Here is a 25,577-nt window from a genome sequence, read left to right as displayed (position 1 = left end):
GTGTGTGTGTGCATGCGTGCACGCCGGGAACGTGTGTTGCATGCATGAGGATGTGTGTGTGTGTGTGTGTGTGTGTGTGCACGCCGGGAACGTGCGTGTGCATGCGTGAGGGTGTGTGTGTGTGTGCACGCCGGGAACGTGTGTTGCATGCATGAGGGTGTGTGTGTGTGTGTGTGTGCGCGCGCACGTGTGTGTGCACACCGGGAACGTGCATGTGCATGTGTGAGGGTGTGCATGTGTGTACGTGTGCACGGGCGTGTAGGCAGCAGGCTCCCACGTGTCTCCTACAAGGTCCCGCCCTCGAGACCTCACCTGCCCTCATTACCCGGAAGACCCCCCTGCAGACCCCGGCACGTGGGGGGCTAGTGCTTCCACGTGAATTATGGGGGGACCCACCCATTCAGCCCATGACCCCTCCCGTCTTCCAGGGACCCTGAGGGGCTGGGCCGCACGCACACGGAGCTTGCCTCCCCAGGGAGGCGGAGGCAGTGCGCGGCAACTGGCGTGTGATCTGTGGGTGGTGAACTACTGTTTTGCCTTCGGGGGGAGGGCAGGGAGGAGGGGGACCGCGAGCCACTTGGCCTCTCCGATGCGCTCGCTTGCATCTAGGGGAGGAAGCCCAGGCAGGGAGGCCCCAGGGAGACATTTGCCGCCGGCTCCCCGCCACCTGTTCCCCCCGGCCCGGCTGCAGCCCCCGCTCGTCCCCCCATTTCGGTGGCCTGCAAGGGGCCGTGGGACCGAGACCTGAGCCGAGCCCTTCGCACTCCCCCAGCCACTGTCACTGGCTCAGGAGTAGGAGCTTCACCCCCGGATGTCTGATCCGTGTTTCTAGGACTTGGCCGGCACTCACTCTCTTCTGATGGATTCGCACTTGGCTGCTGTTACAGCCGCTGTGGCCGTGAGGGGGTGCCTGACTCTCCGCACTCGGAGACGTGCATTCTCACGCAGTCTCCGTCCCCGCGGGGGCAGGGCTGCGCTCGTGTGCCGAGGACACTGCCTGGAGCAGGGACGTATCGGTAAGTCTTGGCCAAATGATGGATTTTGGAGCCCCTGTATCCAGCCACGCTTGCAGCCAGCTCTATTTCCGAACCCTGGTTATTAAAAGCCTGTCCGTCCCTTCTTTTGCTTGAGCCGGCCTGAGTCGATTATTTGATCGCTTGCAACAACGAGTCTTAAGCGTGATGTAAAAAGCAAGGGCCTGGAGAGGAATGGTGGGGGTGGGAGCGTGGTGAGGGGCTTGCACGGCCCAGGACAAGGGTCTTGGAAAGGCAACCTGACCGGGCCTCTCTCCAGGCCCAGCCTTGGATTCAGGGTGGGGTCTCTGTGCTGAGGCTCCTGCCCCAGCTCCCAGTGGATCGTGTCCGAGGCGCGAGGAGGCCTCTCGCCCTTTGAGGGAAGCGTGAGGCCCCGGTGCCCCCATGCTGCTGGCGGCCTGGCTGCGGGAGAGGCGCCAGCGAGGGACGTCAGCCTCGCCACGTGCCAGGCCTCGGACCCTGCCGTGGACAGACCCCTCGGCCACCAGGGCGCTGGGAGCATGTACTGTTCCGTGCGGCCTGTCTCTGCGACAGGGACGCAGCTCAAAAGGCAGGTCAGGCCGCTTTGGGGCTGCGGGCTCGCTCCCTGGAGCCCTCTGCTCAGGGTCCCCTCCCATCCCATGGTCACTGCAAGCGATTATATCGCAACAGTGAGTCACCTCCGGGCTGGTGAGCGTTACTGTTACTCCCACAAAGCGCGAGGACGCCGAGATCCAGAGAGAGGCGGGACCCAGGTGCAGCCCACGTGGCGGCATCGGCTGGGGTCCCCCCGCCCGCACCTGCCGCCGACCGGTCAGCCCGCCTGGTCAGCCGCGTGGGGACGGAGGCCCCTGATGGACACTGAGCCGGACACCGGGTGCGGGGCCTCACCCGGCCCACACGCCACGGCTTTGGGAGCCTGAGAGGGACTCAGGGGCCGTGGACCGTCCCAGGGACGCTGTCGGGGGTGTGGAGCCGGCACCTCGTGGAGCCCCCGTCCCTGCTCTCCTGGAGGCTCCCCCCCCCCCCACGGGCTGGGGGAGCCCAGGAGCCTCCTCTGCATCCTGAGGCCCCGTGGACGGGGCACCGCACCCCTTCCCGATCGGGGCGGAAACGGGGACTCAGGCCCGCAGGGCAGACTCGGGCACCGTCTGAGGCGGGGTCTGTGCTGCGACGGAGTCCAAGCTGCAGATCCTGAAAAGGCCAGGCCGTCCCTCCACAAGGTGATGTGTCAGCCACGTTGATGGGAGGAACCCACACTTTCCCCACAGACCGGGATGCATCGTCTTGAGGAGGAAATCAGTCCTTCTACTGAGTGGTGAGTCTGTCCGTGGGCGGGTGGCGGTGAGGTCGGGGGCAGAGCCTGAGGTGGCCCGGGGCCCTTCCTCCCACAGCCTGGGGGTCCGGTGCCCTGGGGCGGGGCAGGGAGGGGGTCCCGGGGCGCCTGTCCGAGGACAGATGTGGGCAGTCTGGGAGGAAGGGTGCGGGCCCACTGCGGGGACAGGGCGTCGGGCTTAAAGGCAGGGGTGCGGGGGGCGCACAGAGGGCCGGTGAGCTAGAGAAGCGTCTGGGACGAGACCTTTCCACGGCTCCTCCCCGTGATGCAGGAGGACAGGACTCCAGGAGCAGCGACCCCCACCCATCGCGGGCACAGAAGCCCCGGGGCCTCCGAAGCTGTCGATGTTGGGAGCTGAGTCGGAGCTGAGGCTCCGACTCAGTGGGCCTGGGGGCCCCGGAACTGGCGTCTCTAAGAGACTGGCCCGCATGACGGCACCCAGCGGGTGCTGGCCCTGTTCTGCAGCCACAGCCGTGTCCCCCGCCCCTGGGCCCACAGTGGGCTTGGTCCTGGAAGGCGACGCTGGGTGTCCGTGGGGCTGAGGGGTGGCGCCATCGACCGGGCAGTGGGCCCTCTGTGGGGTGGCAGACGTGAGTGCCTCTCCGGCCCGATGGTCCCCCTGGTTCTCCCACACCCCCCGGGGTGGGTGGGGGAGGGACACCCCTTTCCAGGGCGGAGGCACCGAGGTGCCCAGGTTGCTGGGGGCGGTCCGGGTGAGAAGCAGACGGCGATGGGGCCGTCTTGTTCCGGGGCTCGGTACCAGAGCTCAGGTCCGCACCCTGCCCCACGTGTCCCCACCGTGTGGCCTTGGGGGGCCCCTAACCCAAGAAGCCCTGTCTTCCCCCATCTGTGAACCGGAAATAAGGAAAACGCCTGGCCCACTGCTCCCTGGGCTGCTCGGGTGTGACACCTGCACAGGAACTGTAGGTTCTGGGCGCGTCTGAGTTCAGAGGACCGTTCCCACTTTGAGAGGAGGCCAGGGGACGAAGGGGACGCGGGGGAATCACCAAGAGGTCCCGCCTTCTGCGGGGCTGGGGGCTGGTTTCCTCTTGTTTCCTCTGTATGTTCAGAGAGAACTCAGATCAAAAAATGCAGACTTACTGCACCTTTATTCATTTGTCCACAATTATTTTATCCCCCCCCCCCCCAGCTTCCTTGAGGCATATACGGCAAGTAAACGCCGCAGACATTTGCGACGCATGGCACGAGGCTTTGGGCTCTACAGACAGCGTGGGCGTGACCGTAACCAACCTGGCGAACTCCTCTGTCGCCTCGTAGAGTTAACAGCACTGTTAACTGTACCGTGGCATCTCCGGAAGGCATTCATCCTGCACGTCTGACCCTCTGTGCCCGCTGGCCAACGTCCCCAGTGCCCCCCGCTCCAGCCCCTGCTGCCCCTGCTCTGCCCTCTGCTCCTCCGAGTTGGGCTCTGCTGTATAACCCACACCTAAGGGAGACCACACTGTATTTGTCCACCTTTGACTTCTCTCCCTCAGCATAACTCCCTCCGGGTCACCTATCTCTGCTACCACAGATGACAAGATCTCCTTGTTTTTAAAAATTTTTTTAATGTTTATTTTTGAGAGAGAGAGAGAGAGAGAGAGAGAGAGAGCATGAACGGGGGAGGGGCAGAGAGAGGGAGGCACAGAACCGAAGCAGGCTCCAGGCTCCGAGCTGTCAGCACAGAGCCCGACGCGGGGCTCGAACCCACGAACTGCGAGATCGTGACCTGAGCCGAAGTTGGACGCTTCTGAGCCCCCCAGGGGCCCCTCCTTCTTGTGTTTCAAAGCCGAATACTATTCCATTGAATATACGTTCATGCACACCTTTATCCATCCAGCTGCCCGCCAACGTTGAGGCTGTGTCCTAAGGTCGCTCTATCTCAACCCGGAAGGTGGCTTCATTGTTGCTACTTTGCGGACGGGCCACGGAGGCCGCGGATGCTGTCCCTTTAGAGTAGCTTACTAAGTGGCGGAGTCCTTACTCTTCCCCTCTCGTGTTCTTGCAAAGGCCAAGAACACACGCTGTACTCCACGCGGCATCGGGTGACTGTTAGGGACGTCGCTACCCTGTCTCTGCATCGAGTTTTGGTGCTCGGAGGAATTTTCTCGAGGTTCCTATTTTCCTAGCTGAACAAATACGTGCCCACCCGTGCGCATCGACAGCAGCCACGAGGCGCACGCGGCGGCCGTGATAGAGCCTCGGCGCCCCGTGACCACAGGTGACTTGGGGACAAAGAAAAGGGGGTTTTGCGAGCCTTCTCCATTTCTCCCCCCACTAGCCTGCTGCCTGGGACGATCCTGGGTTCCCCCCCCCCCGCCCGCCGCGCCCCCCCAAGCCGATTTGTTGCACCGGTGTGATTTCTTACGCTAACAGTAACATATCGCAGGAGCTCATTACCGCCGGGGTGACGGTTCCCTATTGAACTGTGTCAGACTAATTACGTTACTTCCTTTTCACTCCCGCTTAGTGCTTCTCCAGAGAGCCGCAGTGCAGCTCCGGTAATAATGATTAAAGCCCTGTCTACGGCTCCACCGGACGTCCAGACCAAACAGGGACAGTTCCTTGCTGAAGACGTGACTCGCGGTGGCTCGCTACCCGAGGCGACTGGTGAGGTTCTAGAAGCCGTCACCGGGCGGCGGGTGACTTCCACCGGACGATGGGGGCTGCAGGTGTTTCTTGGGGGGCGGCGCGGGGAGGAAACGGCTCAACAAGGCGACCCAGGTGCCGTCCCGTCCCCGGTGAGCCCTTGGGTCCCGGGAGCCGGGCGCTGGCCGGGGCGGGGGGCGCGGCAGAGGCCGGGTCATGAAGCACGCTGTGTGTGTGTCAGAGGAGGGAGCCCGGGGAAGATGAATGAGAGTGAGGTGGCTGTCACCTTCCCAGCCTCACACAGAGCTCTTAGCTGGAGCCGGAACCAAATGAGCCTTTGTCTCCTTGCATCAACGGGAGGGTGGGAATCTCACTCCCAACAAGAGCTCTGACGAGGCCGAGGCTCCTTATCGGCCTGATGGGCAGCTCCCCCGCTCCGAGCGCCCCTTCTCGTGGGTATTAACGACTCCAGCGATCGCAACCAGCAGCGGTGGGCCGACTGCGCCGTGTCAGGCAACGTGACCGGCTGTGGGGAGAGGAACGTGCCCTCGCTCGCGCACCGGAACCCCGTAGCTGACCCCCAAGCCCATTGGCGGACTCACCACCTCTGCGCCCAGACAACCACGGCCATCGGGGCCTCCCTGTCGCCCAGCCTCTGCCCTGCAGACAGATTTCCAGCGTCACGGGCGAGGCTGGCCTTCTTGGGGCTCAGAGCTCAGCCGCCAGCCTCAGGCCAGGGAGACCCGTTCCAGGAGGGTGGAGGCGGGGAGGGGGGCCGTGAGAACACCGTGACGCACTCAGTCTTTAATGTTGATTAAGCTCTTACGTGGGCCAAGCTCTGTGCTGAGTGCTGCGAAGTAGGTCGGTTGATGGAGCCTCAGAGTGAGCTGATCACCGTCAGGATGTGTAAATGAAGCCTCGGACTGTTTGCACTTGGCTCAAGGTCCTACCCGCCATGTTCAACGCGGGCAGGTCTGAGCTATTGCTGAGGAGCAGTGCATGGGGCATACTTACTTTTTCTCTCGGGGGCACCTTATTCCTAGAGGAATGGGCCATCCACTCTCTCAAGTCTGGTTGTTCTCATGGGAACTGTCAGCATGGGGCCAACTGGAACGTTCTATCCATATTGGCCAAGCTGCCATATTGGCTGCGGGTGGATGCAAGACACAGAAGCTCTGGCCTGGCCACATGAGAGGACAATGGAGAAATGTGATATCTGCTTGAGGAAGGGCATCCATGCCATGTCGTGTCCCAACCGGCCACATGGCATGCCACTGGGCTCGAGAAATACCAGCTGATGCTCATGGACCTTTGGAGATCTGGGTGCCATGGGACGCTTGTGTGGCCTGCTCTGCCCCGGAGTGTGCACAGAACTTCCACAAAAATGGTCTCTTCTGGGGAGCCTGGGTGGCTCAGTTGATTGAGTGTCCAACTTCGGCTCAGGTCAGGATCCCACAGTCTGTGGGTTCAAGCCCCACGTCGGGCTCTGTGCTGACAGCTCAGAGCCCGGAGCCTGCTTCGGATTCTGCGTCTCCCTCTCTCTCTGCCCCTCCCCTGCTCACACTCTGTCTCTCAAAAATAAATAAACATTAAAATTAAAAGAAAATGCTCTCTTTTGATCTTGACAATGGCCAGTGAGGAAGGCATTACCATAAATATTTTACAGATGAGGAAACTGAGGCTGGAGAAGTCAACAACTTGCCAAAAGCCACAATACCAGTAAGTGGAAGAGCGGGGATTTGACTTCGGATGTGACTCCCCCGGCTTCCTCCCGCCATGCTGCCTCATGAACCCAAGCCCCCATCCTCTGTGCGTGCCCTTTCTGCGACTCAGTTTCCCTCCCCCAGCCTCCTCAGCCTTTCCATGCTTCAGATCCACCAATCATTCATTCCTATCCGCACAAGAAAACAAAAACATAGATCAGCGGTGGCCCAGCCCTGGAGGGCGGCTGGGGAAATGCGGCTAGTGGCCACAGCCGTTTCTCCCTGGAGTGAGGGAAATGTTCTAAAATCAGGTTTGGGGGGCTGCAGCATTCTGTAAGTAAACTAAAAATCAGTGAGCGGACCCTGAGAAAGGTGAATTTTATGGCATGTAAATTATACCCCCATAAAGTCTGAAAAAACACAGGCGTCTTGAAACCTCTGGACCAGGTGAGCCGAGGGGTCCTTCCGGCTCTCGCCTGCCGAGACCGCGGCCACCAGCCCCTCTCCCTCCCGCCCCCCTGGTTCCTGCTCTTCCCACAAAGAGGCCCCAGACAGACCCTGAGTCGACCCGTTTTCCTTTTCTTACCTGATTCCAGCGAGCATTTTGCAGAGCTTCAATCTCTGGGGACAAAGTCCAACTTCTCATCCACCATTAAAGGCACAGAATCTGGGTCAGTGGAAAGCGTGCTCTTTGTCAAAGAGCAGGGTCAAGGAGAAGGTGTTGGGGCTACGAACTAGGAAGGAGGTTCGGGACGAGACACAGCATTTGACTCTGGGCTTGGGGGTGGGAAGGGGTTCCTGTGGAGGACACGGGCAGGGCGGGCAGGCGGGAACGTGCTGGGGGCGGGTGGTGTGGCTGAGCCTGCAGAGGGACTTTTGCAAACCTGGGGCCGTGGGGTAGCAGGTGGCGGGGGCTGTCTAGGGCAGGGGTGAGGCAGAACTCCGCCCCCACAGGGCTGTGGGGAAGCAAAAGAGGGGAGAGCCACGGATTCTCCATTTGGCGGCTGAGGCAGTCTTTCAAGAGAAAGAATTCAGGGGCGCCTGGGTGGCTGAGTTAGGCGTCTGACTTCGGCTCAGGTCATGATCTCGTGGTCCGTGAGTTCGAGCCCCGTGTTGGGCTCTGTGCTGACGGCTCAGAGCCTGGAGCCTGCTTCGGATTCTGTGTCTCCCTCTCTGTCTGCCCATCCCCACTCACACTCTGTCTCTCTCGGTCTCTGAAAAATGAATAAACCTTAAAAAAAAACAGTGAGGACACAGCAAGGCAGGAAGCAGACCCTCCCCGGGCAACTGGCTGGCCGGTGCCTGTGTCTCCAGCTTCCCGCCCGCAGCCCAGGGAGAAACAAACGTGTGTTGTTGAAGCCCCTGAATCTGTGGTCCTTTGCTGGGGTGGCCTTGAGGCTGACCAAGGCCACACTGCAGCGGCTGCCCTGCTCCCGTTTGCAGAACCTCACGGACACGCGCAGTGCACGTCCTGACCTCCTGGACACGTGCCGTGCACGCCCTCAGAAAGACCCACTTGTCGGCAGGCATGACTTCCGGGCTGGGCTGGGTGACAGGCCCCTGCGGGGCAGGTGTGGAGAACTGGGATCTCCTCTTCCGGGTGTGTCGTGTCCGGGACTGGGGGCCGCGGGTGTCCTGGAGACCCAGGGGCAGGAAGGGAAGGGGAGCGGACTGGAGAGGCTTCTTCCGCTTTGTGGACATGCTCAGAGAGGCAGGTTTGCTGTCACCCCTGTTTTCCAGCCTCAAGTTCAGACACCTGCCTCAAGTCCTTCCCTGGTAAGTTGCTCTGCAGACACAGCTCCCGGGGACCTGGGGCCTGGTGGCTTCCACGGTGACACCACCATTACCTGCCCCCGTGCTCTGAATCCAGGCTGACGGAGGCCATGGCCCCGAGTTTGCTGGGGCCCCGGAGGCCCCCACCCACATGTGACCTTCTTCACTTCCGCTCAGAGGCGCTGGCCGGGGTCCGCCGACGACAAGGGGACCGTAGGCGGAGGGTGGTGGTGGTGGCGCTCATTCTCTGCAGGCCGCGAAGACAGAGCAGAAGCATCGGCGGCCTCTGCACCCACCCGGGAATGGATGTGCGCACGACAGGGATGGCCTGTCCCCGTGTGTGCCCGGAGGCAGCTGACAACGCAGGGGGGTCCCCACCCCGTTCGTTTGCAGCCCCCCACGCCTACACGGCCTCTCTTTCTCCAAACCTCTTGGTCACTTGCTGCAGCCGCGGGCCCACCTGCCCGCACAGGCCCCGCGTTCTGGGGGCGATGGGTCACCGCTGGATACCGCAGGGGGGCTCACGAAGGAATCTCTGCCCTTTGCCTGAGCCTCCGGCAGCCACGGACGCAGGGTTTTCTCACGAGGGACTTGGCCTGGCGTCTTTCTGGGGCTCCCGAGCACGGCCCAGACAGGCTCTGCAAGATGAAAAATAAAGCGTTGTTTTTACGATGCTGTGAAAAGCCTGCCTTCTCCTCCTAGGAAAAAAGCTTATTTATGTCCGCGTGCACAGGGGTTTGCAGTAAGTGTGGAAGGATTAAGCCTTGGAAACTGTCCATTTATATCCATGAGTGATGCTTGGCCTCTGCCTGGGAGGGGAGGGAGGCCCCCGGGGCGGGGCAGAGTCAGTCCCCCGTCACTCAATCACCCCGGGGGGGGGGTCATTCGTGAAGGGTTCCCAGAGCCCCCACTGCCCGCGGGGCCTAGGTCAGGGGCTGGGGGCCAGTGCCAAGCACAGGGGGCAGGGGTGGGGTGGGTGGGAGGGGTTGGAGGGCAGAGGCTTCACGGAGGGGGGGAGGGTGGAATGGACCAGGGGAGGGGTGGCCCTGGTGGCACCGTGGGAGGGGAGGAGGCGGGCTGGGGGAGCCGGTTCGAAGCCCAGCCTTGCCCATCCGAGCTGTGGGACGAGGCTGTGATTCTCCAACTGGGTGTCGGAGATTTAGGGCGCTGGGACAGGTCAGTGCCTGGCGTGGGGGAAATGGCCTGTTGATACTAGTTAACGAGGCACTAGAAAGGCAGTCGAGGGCCTGAACGTCCAGGGAGGAGCTGATGCTCCGATCCTCACTTTCAGAGTCTGGGGGGTGCAGCGATGTGGGGTTTTCCAGGGCCTGGTCTGACCCTGAGAAGAGAGTCCGGCTGTGGGGTCCTGAGACAGGCCCTCCTGGCAGGGCAGGGTGGTGGGGCCTGAGCCGGGGGCCTGCAGGGGTGAGGTCTGCAGAGAAGTGCTGGGCTTTCCCAGGAACCCGCCGCTACGCACACCTGCTGACGGACCAGTGCGGGGCAAGCACGACTTCCAGAAGGGCCTGGCCTGTGTCTGGTGGGGAGGCCACGTGGGAGGGGGTGCGGGCCCTCGTGGGCTCTGAAGTAAGTCCCAAAGGCCAGCTCAGGCCATGCAGACCGGGAAGGTGAGCCTGTGTGGGTGGGGTGGTGACACCCGTCCCTCCCTCGGGGGCTCTGTGAGTTAGACGATGTGTCCCAGTGGGCAAGGAGCTTAGACCACGGGGTGCAGCCCAGGAAGAGCGATGATTGCACGAACTTTGACAGGGACGTGGGCTGTGTGCCTCCGGTCTGGCCACTCCCCGGGACCTCTGTCTGCTGTTTCTGCAACGGAGTCCTGTGCCTGGAGGGCCACTTGGCTGGGTGACGGCAAGTTCCTGCCGGGACGGCAGCCGGGACGGTCCAGAGTGGAGACACTTTCCCAGAGAGCCTGGCTCAGGAGGAAGGGAGGAGAAGAGGTGGTCTCCACACAGGCTGGGCGGACGTGCGTCCCCGGAGGTGCTTGTTCAGAATCGGGTCCCAGGTGAAACCCGGCCCTGCCTGGTGAGTCCTGTGATATGGGGGGGGGGGGGGGGGAGTCTAGCGCCCCCCCCCCCCCCCCCCCCCCCCCGTTTACGGCTGAGAAGGAGGAGAGGGCGTGTGGGATTGATTCACCGGGACCACACGGGCAACGCTAGCCTCTCCCTGTTCTGGCCAATCGCTACCGATCCTTGTATTTTCAGCTCGACTCTCGCCTCCTTGGGGGCACCTTTCCAGATCCGTCAGGGACAACAGGTGCTTGCTTGGAACTGTGTCCTCTGTAAAGTTACCATAGTGGGAGTCGTGGGCTCACTCCCGTGACTCAGTGGCTGCCTGTCAGGACAGAAGGAAGAAGCTTTGCTGAACTGGGAACTCACCCCTGAGTCTGCAGCTCACGGCCTGACACGTGGTCGGTGACGAGGAAACGGTTGTGGGTGGAATGAAAGTCTTTTCTCACTGGCCTGCCTGCACCCGGCTGCCTTTGGGGGCCTTGGGAAGCCGTCCCTGGAGACGTCCAACGCCAGGGACAAAAGGGGTGCAAAGGCACCGAGGTAAGCTGAGGCCTCCCTGCTTCCTCCAGGGAGGACTCATGGCCTCGTGATGTGAAACAGCCACCAACCTTCCAGCTGCAAAATTTGCAAGACCCCAGCTGAGACTGACAGGGTGTGGGGGAGAGAGTTTTTATTTCTGCAGGGAGGGGTGTCACCGCCAGGTGAGGAGAGAGGGGGCTGGACCCACCGAGTGGGTGGGGTTACATTCAAGAGAAGGAAGAAGGAGGGGCCCTTTGGGACCAGCACAAAGGCCTGACTTAGCAGCTGCTGGGGGGACAGCAGCTGGGGGTCAGCTGAGGGCTGGGGGTCCTCCCTCCAGCCCTTTCTTGTAAGCCTGGAGAACAATGGCCCCCAACGCCCACAGCAAAACATTCCTCGGGGTTCAGTGTCAGAAGAGGCGGTGTGGGGTTGGGACACATCTCCTGTGGGCACAAGGGCGGGGGGAGGGGGGCCTGTGTGGCAGGTGCAGGGGGGTCACCGCTCGGGCCGAATCCCCCAAGGCGGTGCCTACGGCTAACGTTCCAGCCCCGGGGACTGTCCGGCACTCACTTATTTCTGTGCGTCCCTTGCGCAGCGGCTCGGTGACCAGGACACCGGGCCTCGGCTGCCCGCGCCTGTGAGATCTGCCCTCCCCGCCCCCCCCCCCCCCCAGCCGGGGGCAGGAATCACACACAGGACCTGCCGCGTCCTTCCCCACCGACAGCCAGCTCTCGGAAGACCACACGGTTCTTTCTGAGTCTTCTGCGCGCTACCTCGTCCCTCGTTCCCCCAAGAACCGCGTCGGCTCCGAGGTTCTCGCAAGTAGCGATTCACTAGAACAAAACCAGTTCCCTAGTCAGACTCAGAAAGCAATGGAATCGAAAAAAAAAAGAAAAGAAAGCAACGAAATCAACAGAATTGCGTGTTTCGTCCCGAGTCAGGACGGCGGAGACGGGCACGCGCTCGGAAGAGCCTCGTTTGTGGTCCTTTTAAAGCGACCCCGCTGATCAATCCGTCCGCGCTTTCGTTTAAACCCGGGGCACAGGGGGAGAGACAGAACAAAAGCTTCTTTTCTCCTCGCGGGAGCCTTTGCAACCCGCTGCTCCCATTTCTTAAATCTGCAGACCCCCCCCCCACCCCCCATCCTGGGAACCTTCATCCTCCTTGTTATCCTTGGGAAACACTCAGCAGGAAAGGAACATCTGGAAACACAGGTTTCCATGGAAAAGACAGCAGGCCGGGTTTTGTTCTCAGCACCAGCTGATGGAGACAGTCTCTCTGATGGCGGCCGGGAGCCACCGTTGGGGTCACCGCAGTGCTGGGAGCCGCCTCTGCCTTTAGTGTTCTCCCCTCATGCTGCTTGGGTCCACTTGCCGCTCTCCCCCCACCCCCCACCCCGGCCCGGCTTTATCTCCGCAGGACGAGGAGAGCTGGTCTCCGAGCTTCTCTGATTGTTGCCCGACTGTCCCGGGTCTCCAGCCTCGGTCCGTCCCTATGCCAGCCTCTGCTGACCAGGAACAGTGTTTCAGCTCTGTTCACTTACGGCTCTGGGGCGGCCGGCCAGGCGGTGGCCACGCAGGACCGACATGGCCATTTCCCCCTTTGTGGCCCTAAGAGAGGGAGAGAGAGAGAGGCGTGGACCTTGGCGATGGGAGAGTCCGGCTCCCTCCTTTAGAGATGAAGACCCAAGGCCCAGAGACACGCAGTGACTGCCCCGGGGTTGCACAGCGAGGTCGACCCTGGGCCTTGCCTGCTGGCTCCAGTTTGGCGCTCTGTCCAGGGCTCCACGGAGCCCGAGCCGTGAGCCGGCCCTCTGAGCCACGTCCTTGGAAAGAGAAGTGAAATGAGACGTCTGGCTGAGCTGGGCTCTGTGGCAGCATGACAGATGGCCCCCTCGCCTTGCTAGGAAGCGTGTTCTGGGAACAAGAGGCCAAGCGGAGACATTTATCGGCCTCCCGGTTGGCGGCTGGGCTCGGCCGGCACGGGGGGGAGGGAGGGAGGGCGGGTGTGAAGGCCACAGGCTCTCCAGCTCCTTCCTAACAGACACTCTCGGGGCGGACCCACGCCTCGGGCCCGGGGCCCATTCATCGCAAAGGCCAGGGCAAGGGGGGAGGACACCCTTTTAATTTAGCCCGCGTTTAAAATCGGAGCATTTCAGTTTATTCTGATTGCATCCCTGAGCCTTGCAATTTCGTGTGTGTGCACGCGTGCATATACTTAATTTTTAAGGCTGTAACATACAGGATGCGGTGAGACAAGAGTTCTCAAACGTAGAGGACAGAATCATTTTTACAGGACATTTGGCAAGTGTCTATGAAAGTCTTGAAATGTTTATCTCCTTTGTCTTAGGAATTGCATTTCCAGGACCCTGTTCTAAGAAAACGATCAGAGAGGCGCCTGAGTGGCTCGGTGGGTTAAGCGTCTGACCCTAGATTTCGGCTCAGGTCACGATCTCACAGTTTGTGAGTTTGAGCCCCACATCGGGCTCTGCTGACAGCGAAGAGCCTGCTTGGGATTGTGTGCCCCGCCCCCTCTCCCCCCTCGCTCTCTGCCCCTCCTCCACTCTCTCTCTCTCTCTCTCTCTCTCGAGAATAAATACACATTAAATAAAAGAAGTTTAAAAAAAAAAATGATCAGAGACAGAGACAAAGGTGTCTATGGCAGCACTAAATTAGATGCAATCTTCGTATCCTGCCCGTCAAGATACAACGGCGAACTATGGTCCATCCGCTTGGTAAATTTTTACGAATCATTTGAAAATGGTATATGAGCTCAGATGATATGAGAAACGCTCCCGACACGGCGTTGGGTGGAAACACGGGGCCCATGGCCGTTGGTACGTATCTTTCGACTGATTTCTCTCTCTCTCTCTCTCTCTCTCTCTCTCACTTTTTAGAATCCTTACACCATTTTAGAAAAAACATGGGAAGAAGGAGCCACGTTCAATGTTTATGGCGATTTTCTCCGGGAGAAGGGGGATTCGGGGTGGTTTTGACCCCCTTCCCGTTTCCGTGCTGGCTTCGCGCTGTGTTTTATGCTCGCACACGTGGCTGAGGTGGTGGCCCGGCCGGAGGCGAGATTTGGCGTCTGTGGTGGGTGGAGGTGAGTGACGGCCTCTCCCTCTGTCCCGGGTATCAGTTTCCCCTCCACGGGTCTCCAGGAGGCCTGCGCATTTGGGTGTGGGTGTGTCTGGTGACCCCCGTGAACCTCCCCTTCCCCGGTGGGCAGGGGCCCCTGGCAGACAAAACTGGCCGTTCCTTTCTGGAAACAGCTGTTACTTGGAAGTCCCCATCCCCCCCGTTGACCCGGTCACCATGGCAACCTGTGTGCGCCCAGCGGGGTCTGAGGACCTGCTACAAACGCAGCGGTGGAGGGCACCCAGCTGGCCACGCCCGGGCTTCGTGACAGTACTGACGTTCTGTAGTGAGAGCATCCCCATAGGGCGGGAGTCACAATCTTGCGGGCAGGTGCACAGACGTATTTCATGGGGTCGACACAAGGGGACGACTCCAGGCAGGTCCCAGCCTCCAGTGGCCTCCCCGCTGTGGCCCCTGCACCTGCAGCCCCGAGGACCTGCCCCGAAGACCTTCCCAGCCTCTGCCGCCTGTGCTCACTCTCCCTCCCTCCCTTCCCCGCCTTGCCTTTGCTCAGTCTGCCCCACCTACATCAGTCCTGACTCCCGGCCACATGGTCCCAACCCTCCTGCTGTGTGTCCCTCCTCGGACCCAGCGCTGGCTTTGTCCGTGGCTCTGTCCTTGCCAGCCCCGGGGGGCGCAGAGCTCGGCCTGTGTCAGCGCTCAGTGCCCACTGAGCAAAGGTGTTCTGCCCCCTCATACTGCTGAGAAATCGCTGGCTCAAAGAGGCTCAGGGAGCCACCCAGGGTCACACAGCTCTCGGGAGAAACACCGGAACTCAGGTCTTGGTCCTTCAAACGCCTGCTGGTCTTTCTTTGTACGCGTTATTACAACGTGTGGGGAACCTGGATGCTCTAGTCACTTGGGGGGCCCAGGGCTAGAGAAGGCAGACAGTGGGTGTGGCTGATGCAAACTTTGTCCTCGGAGGTGACTGACCGGTGCTGCCCAGAAAACACACCGGGGTTGGTCCTTGTCCGGAAGGCTGACTTCCTCCCTCGGGCAACCTCTTCTGTGCGGGGAAGAGTCCTGTGGGGCAAGGGCCCCCAGAGAGAGGGCCGAGCGCGTGGCCTTGTTCTGTGTCCGGTGGGCAGGCAGGACTCTGCACAACCCAGACTTCAGACTCTGCTCTGCCGTGTGACTTCAGACGTGCCACTTACCCACTCTGTGCCTTGCTCCCTAGGCTCCCCGGGACCCTTGAGACGCTGCGGAGCTGGTTCCTACGAGGCTCAGACCGGCCCCTGGCGCACGGAGAGCCTCTGCCTGCTCACGCCTATGCCTGGGGTGGACGCGGACCAGGAATCAGGACCCCGAGGCCGCCCCTTCTCTCTCTGTACCTGGGCCCCCGGCACAGGTGGGATCCACGCCGCTGGGCGCCTTCTGGTTTCCGGTTTCCTGCCCGTGGTTCCCTGCTGCCTTGCGACTGCTTTTAGCTAAGCCTCCCGAGGCCACGGGGAGCCTGGGGGGAGTTGAGAGCCTCCCAGCTCCGGAGGCCCCGGCCCCTTCCGTGTGGGCGCAGGGCAGCCGGGCACCTGCCGGCCCCCAGGCGACCTCGTGTCCCGCGGGCAGGTGTTCCCGAGGGGGACTCCCAGGGGCGCTTGGGGGTGGACGGGCCGGAGCCCTGTGCTCGAGGGACACGATGTCCCTTCACACTTCAGGGCACTCAGTACCGCGTGGGGGAGACACGGTCTGAGCTGGGGGCGAGAGGGGGTGTGAAGCCGTGAGGGTGGGTTGGAGCCGTCCAGCTGGTGCAGACCCCGGGCCACCACCGCCTGGGCTGGGGGCTGGCCCTGCGGGAGGGGGAGGCCCAGGGCCCTCGAGTCAGGCTGCGGTGAGGGCAGAGGGCCCCTCCGGTCCAGCCTGTCTTGGGAAATCAGGTGACCTCGCCTCGGTGGCCCCTCGCTGGGGTCGGGTCTGGGGGGCCTGAGGCCCCCCGTTTCCGGAGCCTTGGAGTCAGTTGGGGGGCTCCCTGTGGGGCTTCTCGGGGTTGCCCCCCTCCGCGCTGCACAAAGGAGGCTCTGTAAGCCCGCTGCAGAGCCAGGATGGGGAGGGGGGCTGGCTGGGGCCCCCCGGGTGGGGGCGGGGGGCTGTCTCTGCAGATTCTGGGCTTCACAGGCTCCGTTCAGGGCTGGGGGGTGCAGACGCTGCCTCTCTGAGCCTTCAGATCTCCCACCACCTGCTCAGCGGGATCCCCTGTTTAAACCCTCCACGGGGTTTTCTTCCAGGGGAATAACTCGCATCCATTTGTTTCTAGCGGCTCACTTGGGGACATCAGTCCTGTGGGAGCCCTTCGGGGCTCAGGAAGTTTCCATTTGAGGCAGAGTTGAAAATGGCTGGAGTGGGATCTTGGGGGGAGCTCGGGGGGGGGTGCTACGTGTTGCTCACCAACATCTGGTGCCTCCACTGGCTCCCTCCCCAGCCCCGGTCCCCGCCTGTGTCTTACCTCCTGGGTGACGAGGACGGGGACGGGGGCACGGTGGTGAGAGGGGACCTGTCCTCTGGGGACACCATGGGGAGGGGACGCCCGCTGAGGGCCTGCTGGGCGGGAGGAGAGGAGACGTGTCCTCCTGTGATGACCGAGCTTGGGGAAGGGGCTGCGGAGGGGCTCACGGAGGCCTAGGTCCCGCTCAGGCGTGAGGTCTGTCACAGACCTGTTCTTGGGCCTGCTGCTTTGGGATGAGCTGTCTCTGTCTCTGTTTCTGTCTCTGTCTCGCTCTCAGAGCAGCCTGCTCCCCGGCCGCCCGAGGACTCAAAGCCCAGCGGCTTCTCCTGAGAGCAGTCCCTTTAGCTCCAAGAACTCGGTCACTTGAGTGCAGGCTGGTTTAGATGTTCCCGGCCAGTCTCCTGGCTCTCCCGTGGCCGAGCGAGTCCACAAAATCGCGCCTCATGCTCTCGTGGCTGCCAAACCCCCACGTACACAGTCCTCTCTGATCCCCAAACACCCCTGTCAGGTGGGCGTTAAGGTCCCATCGGGACAGGGAAACAGAGGCACCTGCTTGTGATTCTGGGCCTCTCCTTGCCCATCTGTAAAATGGCCAGGCTGGACAAAGAGGTTCTTTGAGGTGCTGTCCACGCAGTCTCCCCCTTGTGTGTTGGCACTGAGGGGAGGACACTTCCCCGGATGGCGCGGGCGGGCGCTGGCCGCGGCAGGCTGCACGGTGAGGTTGGAGGGTCAGAGGTGTGAGACTCATCTGGTCTCTTGGCTTGGCCCTAGTTTAGCTTCTGGCCTTGGGTGAGTCGCTTGAGCAGGCCGGACCTGTTTCCTTCTCATCCGCCAAGCGGGCTCACGATCCCGCTTCCGTCTGCCACAGCCTCGTGTGAATTTCAGATAAGAGAATTGGTGTGAAAATGCCCTGTGGCCCGTGGGTGTTAAGGTGGCGTTTGACTCTTGTGAAGTGGCATATGCGTGTCATATAGAATTCAGACTTTGCGGCAGGGGGCAGAGGAGAAGGTTCCCTCCCATCCTGATCCAGCCCCCTGTTCCGTTGCTGAGAGGCAACCCGTTATTAGCTTCTTGTGTGCTCTTCCTTTGAGAGCTCCTATACGTCAAATATACATAAAGGCGACATAATAAGTGTGTATATGCATGTTGCTCGTATGTAGACGCCTTTGGGATCTTTAGGAATATTCACTCATCAGATAATCCCTCCCTCCGGGAGCATGCATCCTGGCTCCCTCCGCGTGGGGCTTGGCGGTGGCTTGCTCAGGCGGAGGGGATGTGAGGAGGTGCGACCTAAGTAGAGAGCTGACATCATGCCCTTGCTGGAGCTCTCCACTTCTGCTTCTGCCACGACCACGCGAGGAACGGGCCCCGGGTGGACGGCTGGCCCTGGAAGTGAGCTGTCCCGGGGCGTCCGCACTCTGCCTGTATGGAGAAATACAGCTGACTGTACATTTTGGAGCCTGAGAGCAAATGCGTGCTGGTGCGCGTCGCTGAGTTTGGGACTGTTTGTTAAGCAGCACTAGCTGACTGATACTCACATACATCCCCTTAAAGGAAACAAAAAAACCAAACCTCAAATGGATGGGGTGATGCCGTGTGGACGGCCCTTCCCTCTCGCTGCAAACCTTCTGACTTTGGCTCTGCACCCACAGTCTTCAGGCCTTGCCATGGGGTTTCCAAAAGGCAGTGTTTTCCCAACGCGGTGTGTGATTTTAGGGGGTCCTGGAGACGATTTCAAAAGGTGCACAGATAAGGCACTGATGTCATTGAATCACAGAGTGAGAACATTATCCACTTTCCAAATATCCACTTCCCAAACCTCTCCTGCTCCTCTGGTGACATCAAGGGTGATGTCGAGCCCACGAACCGTGAGATCATGACCTGAACTGATGTCGGACGCCCAACCGACTGAGCCGTCCAGGTGTCCCTGGAAAGAATTTTAGACTTCCAGAAGGACTGGAAGGACAATACAGAGTGTCCCCTGCACCCTTCCCCCATCTTCCCCCAAGGCCGACATCTTTCGTAACTATCGGTCCAATCAGTGAAACCAGACAGTCCACAATCACTTGGGCGTCTTACCCTCTGCACCTGTGGAGATCTCGTCTCCGGTCCAGGACCCCACTTTGCACTGAGTGGTCCCACCTGTTTCACGTCCCCTCTGGCCTCTGACAGTTTCTTTATCTTGCATGATCTTCCTGCGTTTGAAGGGTGCTGGCCAGTCATTCAGGAGAATGTCACTCAGTCTGGGTTCTCTGGATGTTTCCTCGTGAGGACCACGGACGGCGCGTTTTGCCTGCTCGTTGCGTCGCGCGTCTCGAGGCGCCTGACGTCTTGGAGACCTTCGGACACGTTTGTGTGGCTGAGGTTTGGGAGCCGGCCACAGACAGAGGCAGTTACGTGGCCGTCCCCTGGTGGCCTCTGCGACGTGGGTTCCTGTCTGCGCGGCAGCCCCCGTGACCCGGCTCCCGTGAGCATCTCCTGCCTGGGTCGTGACTCACAGCCCAGCTCTGTAGTGTCCCTTACGGGAACCAGCGACCGTGTCCCCATCCCCTGCCCCCCGCAGCCGGTCCTGAATGGTGACTGAGCTCAGGCCCCACTTAGCTTTTATCATCGTGCTTTGTGAGATGCGCTCACGCCGGCTCAGGCGAACAGTGCGAGACAGCTCTTTGGATTTGGTCTCCCCTTAGATGACGCTTTTTGGGCTGGAAAATAAAGATGCCCCAGGCAGGTGGGAGTCATGACACCCTCGGAGAGCCATCTCGGCCTTTTCCCGTTCAACCCCAGCAGAGGCTTTCCCAACAGAGCTTGCCAAACTATTGCTTTGACTTCCTTTCCCTTCATGCTCAGGAAAATGTGCCGTGACATCACAACATCTCTTCCCTGTGCGATCGGAAGACACTCTCTCTTTTGGCCTCCTTCCCACGTGGACTCTCCCTGGGGCTCCGGAAGGAGGAGGGGGCTTGCGCCAGCTGCTGGCTCCGGGCAGCCGGGCGCTGGTTCAGGGCCCCAGGGTGCTGTCCTGAGGAGGAAAGCCAATTACCCGAAGTTGGGACGGATTAACCACCGTGGAGGGCTGATCTCAGAAGAAAGACCTCCCTCTCCCTGGCATCCATGTAACGAGGTGATGGGCCATGGGGAGGCCCTGGACGGCCTCCAGGAGGTGATGGGCTAGAGGGAGGCCCCAGACGGCCCCCAGGAAATGATGGGCCACGGGAGGCTCTGGACGGCCTCCAGGCCTGCAGTGATCCCCTGGCTCGGCTTGTGTCAAATCTGGCTCCCAGCGTCCCCACCTCATGCCGACTGGCCTCCCGTGTCAAAGCTGACGGAGGGAGATGACAAATAGGTAGTTACGGTTCTTGGTCAACACGAGTCACTCCCTTGTTTTTCTCGCTGGTGTGCGAAGTCACACGGGAGACAGCAGCTTCAGAGCAGAGAAGTCCGGGAGGTGGGCGGGTGCCGTGCGGGCAGGTGCATGAGAACAGGGAGAAGGGGACCGGCTGAGGGCGGTCTCAGTGCCGCCCGGGCCCCGGGAATGACGGGGGGAAACGCTCTGGGCCGAGTCCGGGGAGGCCCTGTGCTCTCCTTCTGTCCAGTCGGCAGCCTTTCTCCTCGAAGTCCGAGCCTCCCCTCGGGCCGGAACCGGTCGGTGTGGCCGTTCATCGCACCGTGAGTTGTGGCCGATGGAGCGTGGACAGGAGTGATGTGTGGTGCAGGACTGGGCTCAAACCACCTCGTACAATGACCCTCCAGTCCCCCGGGGACGGAAGGAGCCTGGGTCCCTGGGTCCCCACGCGGAGGGCAGCCCCCAAGGACAGCCTCCTCGCGTGCGGCGGCCGTGACGCCGACAGGAAACCCACCTGAGTTTTGTGAGGTCACCGAGACCCTGACGCTGCTCCTTCCTGGCTGTAGGGGGGGCTGTGTTCTTCCCGCCTGGTCCGTGGCCTGGTCCGTGGCGCTGCAGTGGCCCCTGGCTCTCTGCATCCGGGGAGGGGTGCGGGGCCACGAACGGAGAGGCCTTGCCGCGTGTTCAGCAAGCCCAGGTGGGGTGCACACACACACAGGCGCGCGGGGCCCTATCAACCGAGATGCCTGCGTGGCCGGAAACCCCTCGGTCCCAGTGGTAAAAACCATAAAGCTGAAGTCTCCTTGGGGGTCAAGCGCTGTGCTAATGTGGCGTTAAACCCCGCAGCGGCCTTGCCAGACAGGTACCCTTACGATCCTTGTTTTCTTTTACAGATGAGCAAACGGGCCCAGAGAGGGCGAGCAACCTTCCTGAGGCCACATAGCATTCGAGCACCCGGACTCAGGAGTCCGTCCCCTCCGTCACCACACGGAGACAGGGACAACCACAGGGGGCTGGGGACACGCGCCCACACGGCAGGGACGGATCCTGGACTGTCTTTGTCCCCAGCGTGAGCACCGTCCTGCCCACCGGAGAGAGACGGCAGGGTCACGGCAGAGACGACAACAGACCGTCGCTTCCGATGAGGACTTCAGTGAAATTCTCGGCAGGCTCGGGACGTGCTGTGTCTGTCTCCCTGGGTAACTTCCGGATGCTATCACTCCACATGCCTGTTTATCTCGCCGGGCTCCGTCTCTCCCCGGCCCCCCAAGGAGGTGCTGCTGCTCGGATACAAGTGGTCCCTCCCTCTCATTCTCACGCCTCCCCCAGAAGCCGCTTCCTCCCAGGCGACAGACGAACATCCTGCCGACGGGCTGTCTGCTGAGCGCATGCCTGGTCTCTCAGGTCCCGAGCTTGGGGTGCCTTCAGACTCGCCCCGGAAATGCGGGGGGCGGGGAGCCCAGAGCAGGGGACAGCCTTGCCTTGATGTGATTCTGGGAAGGGACTGCGTCCGGGTAGGACGCGCTCCTGGAGGCTGGCTGTTGCAAACACTCACCCGTTCCAGCCGCCGTCTGATCAGGCTCACGGATTCTGTGGGGTCAGGCACGTGGGCAGGACCCAGCGGGGCTGGTGAATCTCTGCTCCGTGACGTCTGGGGCCCCACCCCGGGAAGGCTTGAAGGCTGGGGGGGGGGGGGTGGTTGTCACTCTGTGGCTCTGGGCTGGCATCATCCAGACACCGGGTCCCGAGGGTAAGCATCCCAGCAGAGGCAATGCAGTCGCGCACACACGTTCACGATCCAACCTCGGAGGTCACGACGCGTCTCTCCGCTCGTGCGCGGATGTCTGCCCTGGTCCGCAGGGAGGGAACGTGGAGCCCACCGCTCGAGGGGGAGGCGGCCAGATTCCAGAGGATGGTGTGGGGGGGAGGCAGACTTCCCTGCAGCCGCGTCTGGGAAACGCAATCTGTCACCCCATCTCACATGCGAACCCCGTCCTCACGGCCGAGCGCCCGCTGGTGCGGCCTCCCCTCCCCTGACGAGGAGCTGACCACCACCAGCAGAAGCCCGGTCTGTACGATGTAAGCCCAGGGGATTCATTGGCACGAGGTGGGGGACACTGAAGGCTCGGAGTAAAAAAGGACCAGCGAGCCACCAGAGGCAGGAACGCGGGGCCGTCTTGTCTGGGCGCTGCCTGGGGCAGAAGTGAACCTCGGTCTATCCTTGAGCCTCTTCGTCATTCAAATGCTGGGGAGGGCGGATCGGAATAGAGCAGAACCACTTTCCTACTTGCTCAGCTCTGAGCGAGCTGCTTAGTTGCTTTGTGCCTCAGTTTCCGGGTCTGTAGAACATGCACACTTAACGGCTACTTCCTAGGGTACGTGAACTGAAGTTAGACGACGCTGATGGGTGCTCAGCACGGGGTGCCGTGCAGGGCCCCTTTGCAACAGAGGTTAGCCAACAGCAGCCACTGTGATTTTGGCTGGCTTGTTTCCGGCCTAGGCCAGGGCCCGGCACGGAGTCGACGTTCGGTGGGATCGCCCCCGAATGAATAAATCAGTGCGCGACAAAAGAAATGAATGGCTCGGACGTGTGGCAACCAGGTTCTTCGAGCCCATCTGTAGACACTTTTTTTTTTAATGTTTACTTACTTTTGAGAGAGAGAGGGAGAGAGAGAGAGAATGAGCAGGAGAGGGGCAGAGAGAGAGAGAGGGAGACACAGAATCCGAAGCAGGCTCCAGGCTCTGAGCTGTCAGCACAGAGCCCGACGTGGGGGTCAAACCAACCATGAGATCATGACCTGAGCCGAAGTCGGACACTTAACCGCGAGTCCTTCACAAACTCGGCGAATAGTAAACAAAGGTGAATCGTATGCAGACGGGATGCCTTCCGCCTCGGCTCTTGTGTCCGATTGGATTAACTTTGGCTACGTTACCCGTCAGAGGTGTCCTTCAGCTGGGACACTGGAGGAGGCAGACAGAGAGGGGGTACCGAACAGGGCACAGACTGATGCAGAGAGTTCGCGAGCGCCCACAGAAGTAGCCGCGGAGATTTACCACCTCAGAGCCTCAGTGCCGCAGGTGCTCGCGGAATGAGCTCACTGCTGGCCCGGGCTCGAGTCACGGAGCCCCAGCCACCATGAGCTACTCACTTCACATGCCATTAATCATCGGAGTGGCCGGGAAGTGCTGACCCACTTAGCTGTGATGCCCAAGCAGGTGACGGCTACTCGCAGCCTCTGGCCCCCCCCGGGCACACGTCTCCGGGCTCTGTGATCTCTATGTGGGTGACCGTGTGGCTCAAGGTGACGACTCCAGCCCCCTGGCCAAGAAGTTGCTTAAATGGGTCAGGGCAGGATTTAATTCTGTCTGCTGCACCTGAGCTCGGGGTCCTTCCTCATCGGGGTCATTGACACCCTTCTTCCCCTCCTCCACACGTCCCACCTCATCTTAGGAGTCCGAGGAATCATCCAGCCCTCACTTAATTCAATTTAATAATTAGTTTTTGAGTTGGGTAGCAGATACCTCGGGTGTTTGTTATGTCTGACCCACCGGTCCACTGCTGACTTCAGCTGTGGCTGAGAGGTGTGACTAGGGATGAAGACTGAGCCCTGATCGTGGTCACAGACTGAGCCCTGGTCGTGGTCACAGGCTGAGCCCTGATCATGGTCACAGACTGAGCCCTGGTCGTGGTCAGAGACTGAGCCCTGGTCGTGGTCAGAGACTGAGCCCTGGTCGTGGTCACAGACTGAGCCCTGATCGTGGTCACAGACTGAGCCCTGGTCATGGTCACAGACTGAGCTCTCATTGTGGTCAGAGACTGAGCCCTGGTCATGGCCAGAGACTGAACCCTGGTCGTGGTCACAGGCTGAGCCCTGATCATGATCACAGACTGAGCCCTGGTCATGGTCACAGGCTGAGCCCTGGTCATGGTCACAGACTGAGCCCTGATTATGGTCAGAGACTGAGCTCTGGTCATGGTCAGAGACTGAGCCCTGGTGGTGGTCACAGACTGAGCCCAGGTTGGAGTCACAGACTGAGCCCTGATCATGGTCACAGACTGAGCTCTGATTGTGGCCAGAGACTGAGCCCTGGTCATGGTCACAGGCTGAGCCCTGGTCGTGGTCACAGGCTGAGCCCTGATCATGGTCACAGACTGAACCCTGGTCGTGGTCAGAGACTGAGCCCTGGTCATGGTCACAGACTGAGCCCTGATCATGGTCACAGGCTGAGCCCTGGTGGTGGTCACAGACTGAGCCCTGGTCCTGGTAACAGACTGAGCCCTGGTCGTGGTCAGAGACTGAGCCCTGGTCGTGGTCAGAGACTAAGCCCTGGTGGTGGTCACAGATTGAGCCCTGGTCATGGTCAGAGACTGAGCTCCGGTGGTGGTCACAGCTGGAGTCCTGGTTGCAATCACAGACTGAGCCCCAGTGCTGGTCACAGAATGAGCCCCAGTCCTGGTCACAGAATGAGCTCCAGTCACGGCCACAGACAAAACCCTGGTCCTGGTCACAGACTGACCCCTGATCGTGGTCAGAGACTGAGCCTGGCTATGGTCATGGACAGAGCCCCAGTCCCGGTTACAGACTAAGCCCTAATTGCAATCATAGACTGAGCTCCAGTCCTGGTCACAGACTGAGCCCAGTAGTTACAGACTGAGCCCTGATCATGGTCACAGAATGAGCTCCAGCCATGGCCACAGACAAAACCCCAGTCCTGGTCACAGACTGAGCCTGGTCATGGTCATATACTGAGCCTTGATTGTGGTCACAGGCTGAGCCCTGATCATGGTCACATACTGAGCCCCGATCACTATCACAGACTCAGCTCTGATCAAATGAGAGCACAGCGAGAGAAGGACTGGCAGTGGCTCAGCTCAGGTCACCCCCACTTCTGCAGTCACAGGTGGGAGATACATGTCCTCTCACAGGGACATGAGAGGCGGAAGGATCAGGGTAGACACATCTTGCTCATAACCAAAGATGTGACAATCGCGGCACCCCGCGTCCTCGGGTCTCTGACTCAGAGAAAGCTGCTTCGGTTTCAGGCAGAGCCGGACGAGGGTTCCAGAACTCATGGAGGTTGTTGTGTTTTGCAGGAAAATTAACTGGCAATTAAGTTTCTGAAAAAGCGTTTGAAGCTCCTACAAGCCATGCCTCATTGTTTTGCGGGACTGGGTGCATGATGTAATAATTCCACCTGCAAACTAATTTTCTCTCGCTCACAGCTCCTGACGTAACCGCACGGTTATTCACTCATCCCCCTTCTTGGTGCCCGTTTATCATGTACCTACTGTGGCCCGGACAGTCGGGGGGAGATGAGCTGGGTCAGACACAGTCTCTGTCCTCCAGACGCTCCCTGTCTAGCAGGAAGGCAGCGTTTTCTCGGAAATAAAGGTCACGGAGGCAGAATGTGAGCATCTCATTAGAAGGAACATTCCAGACAGGGCACGGAAAAGCTCCTGACTTTGTTTCTGTGGACGAAAGACAGAGAGAAAGCTGGAGGTGCCAGGAACTGCATTTATGGAGCAAATGCCGGGTGCCAGACCGCGTCCTGGGCGTTTTGCATCTGGGACCTATTCCATCCCTGGAACAGCGCTGTGAGGTAGGACTATGATCCCTTTTACAGATGGGGAAACTGAGGCTCAGGCTGGTGGGCAATCTGCTTGAGGCTGTGCGGCCAGCGAGCATCAGAGTCTGGACT

General features: G+C 60.7%; 1 long non-coding RNA gene across 2 annotated transcripts; it reads left to right on the top strand.

Moving 5' to 3' along the window:
* The first annotated feature begins 10,490 nt into the window (after positions 1-10,490).
* LOC128313470 (uncharacterized) lies at positions 10,491-22,487 on the top strand. 2 transcript variants are annotated; one of them, XR_008294235.1, is made up of 4 exons: positions 10,491-10,981; positions 13,857-14,062; positions 15,275-15,445; positions 20,771-22,487. It is a non-coding gene; the product is annotated as an uncharacterized LOC128313470 (long non-coding RNA). The 2 variants fall into 2 exon arrangements; XR_008294236.1 differs by lacking the exon at positions 10,491-10,981 and adding an exon at positions 13,160-13,369.
* The last annotated feature ends 3,090 nt before the right edge of the window (positions 22,488-25,577 follow it).

The sequence above is a fragment of the Acinonyx jubatus genome, chromosome E1 (genome assembly GCF_027475565.1).
Source record: "Acinonyx jubatus isolate Ajub_Pintada_27869175 chromosome E1, VMU_Ajub_asm_v1.0, whole genome shotgun sequence".
Taxonomy (NCBI): Eukaryota; Metazoa; Chordata; class Mammalia; order Carnivora; family Felidae; genus Acinonyx; species Acinonyx jubatus.
This window is presented reverse-complemented; position numbering and strand designations above follow the sequence as displayed.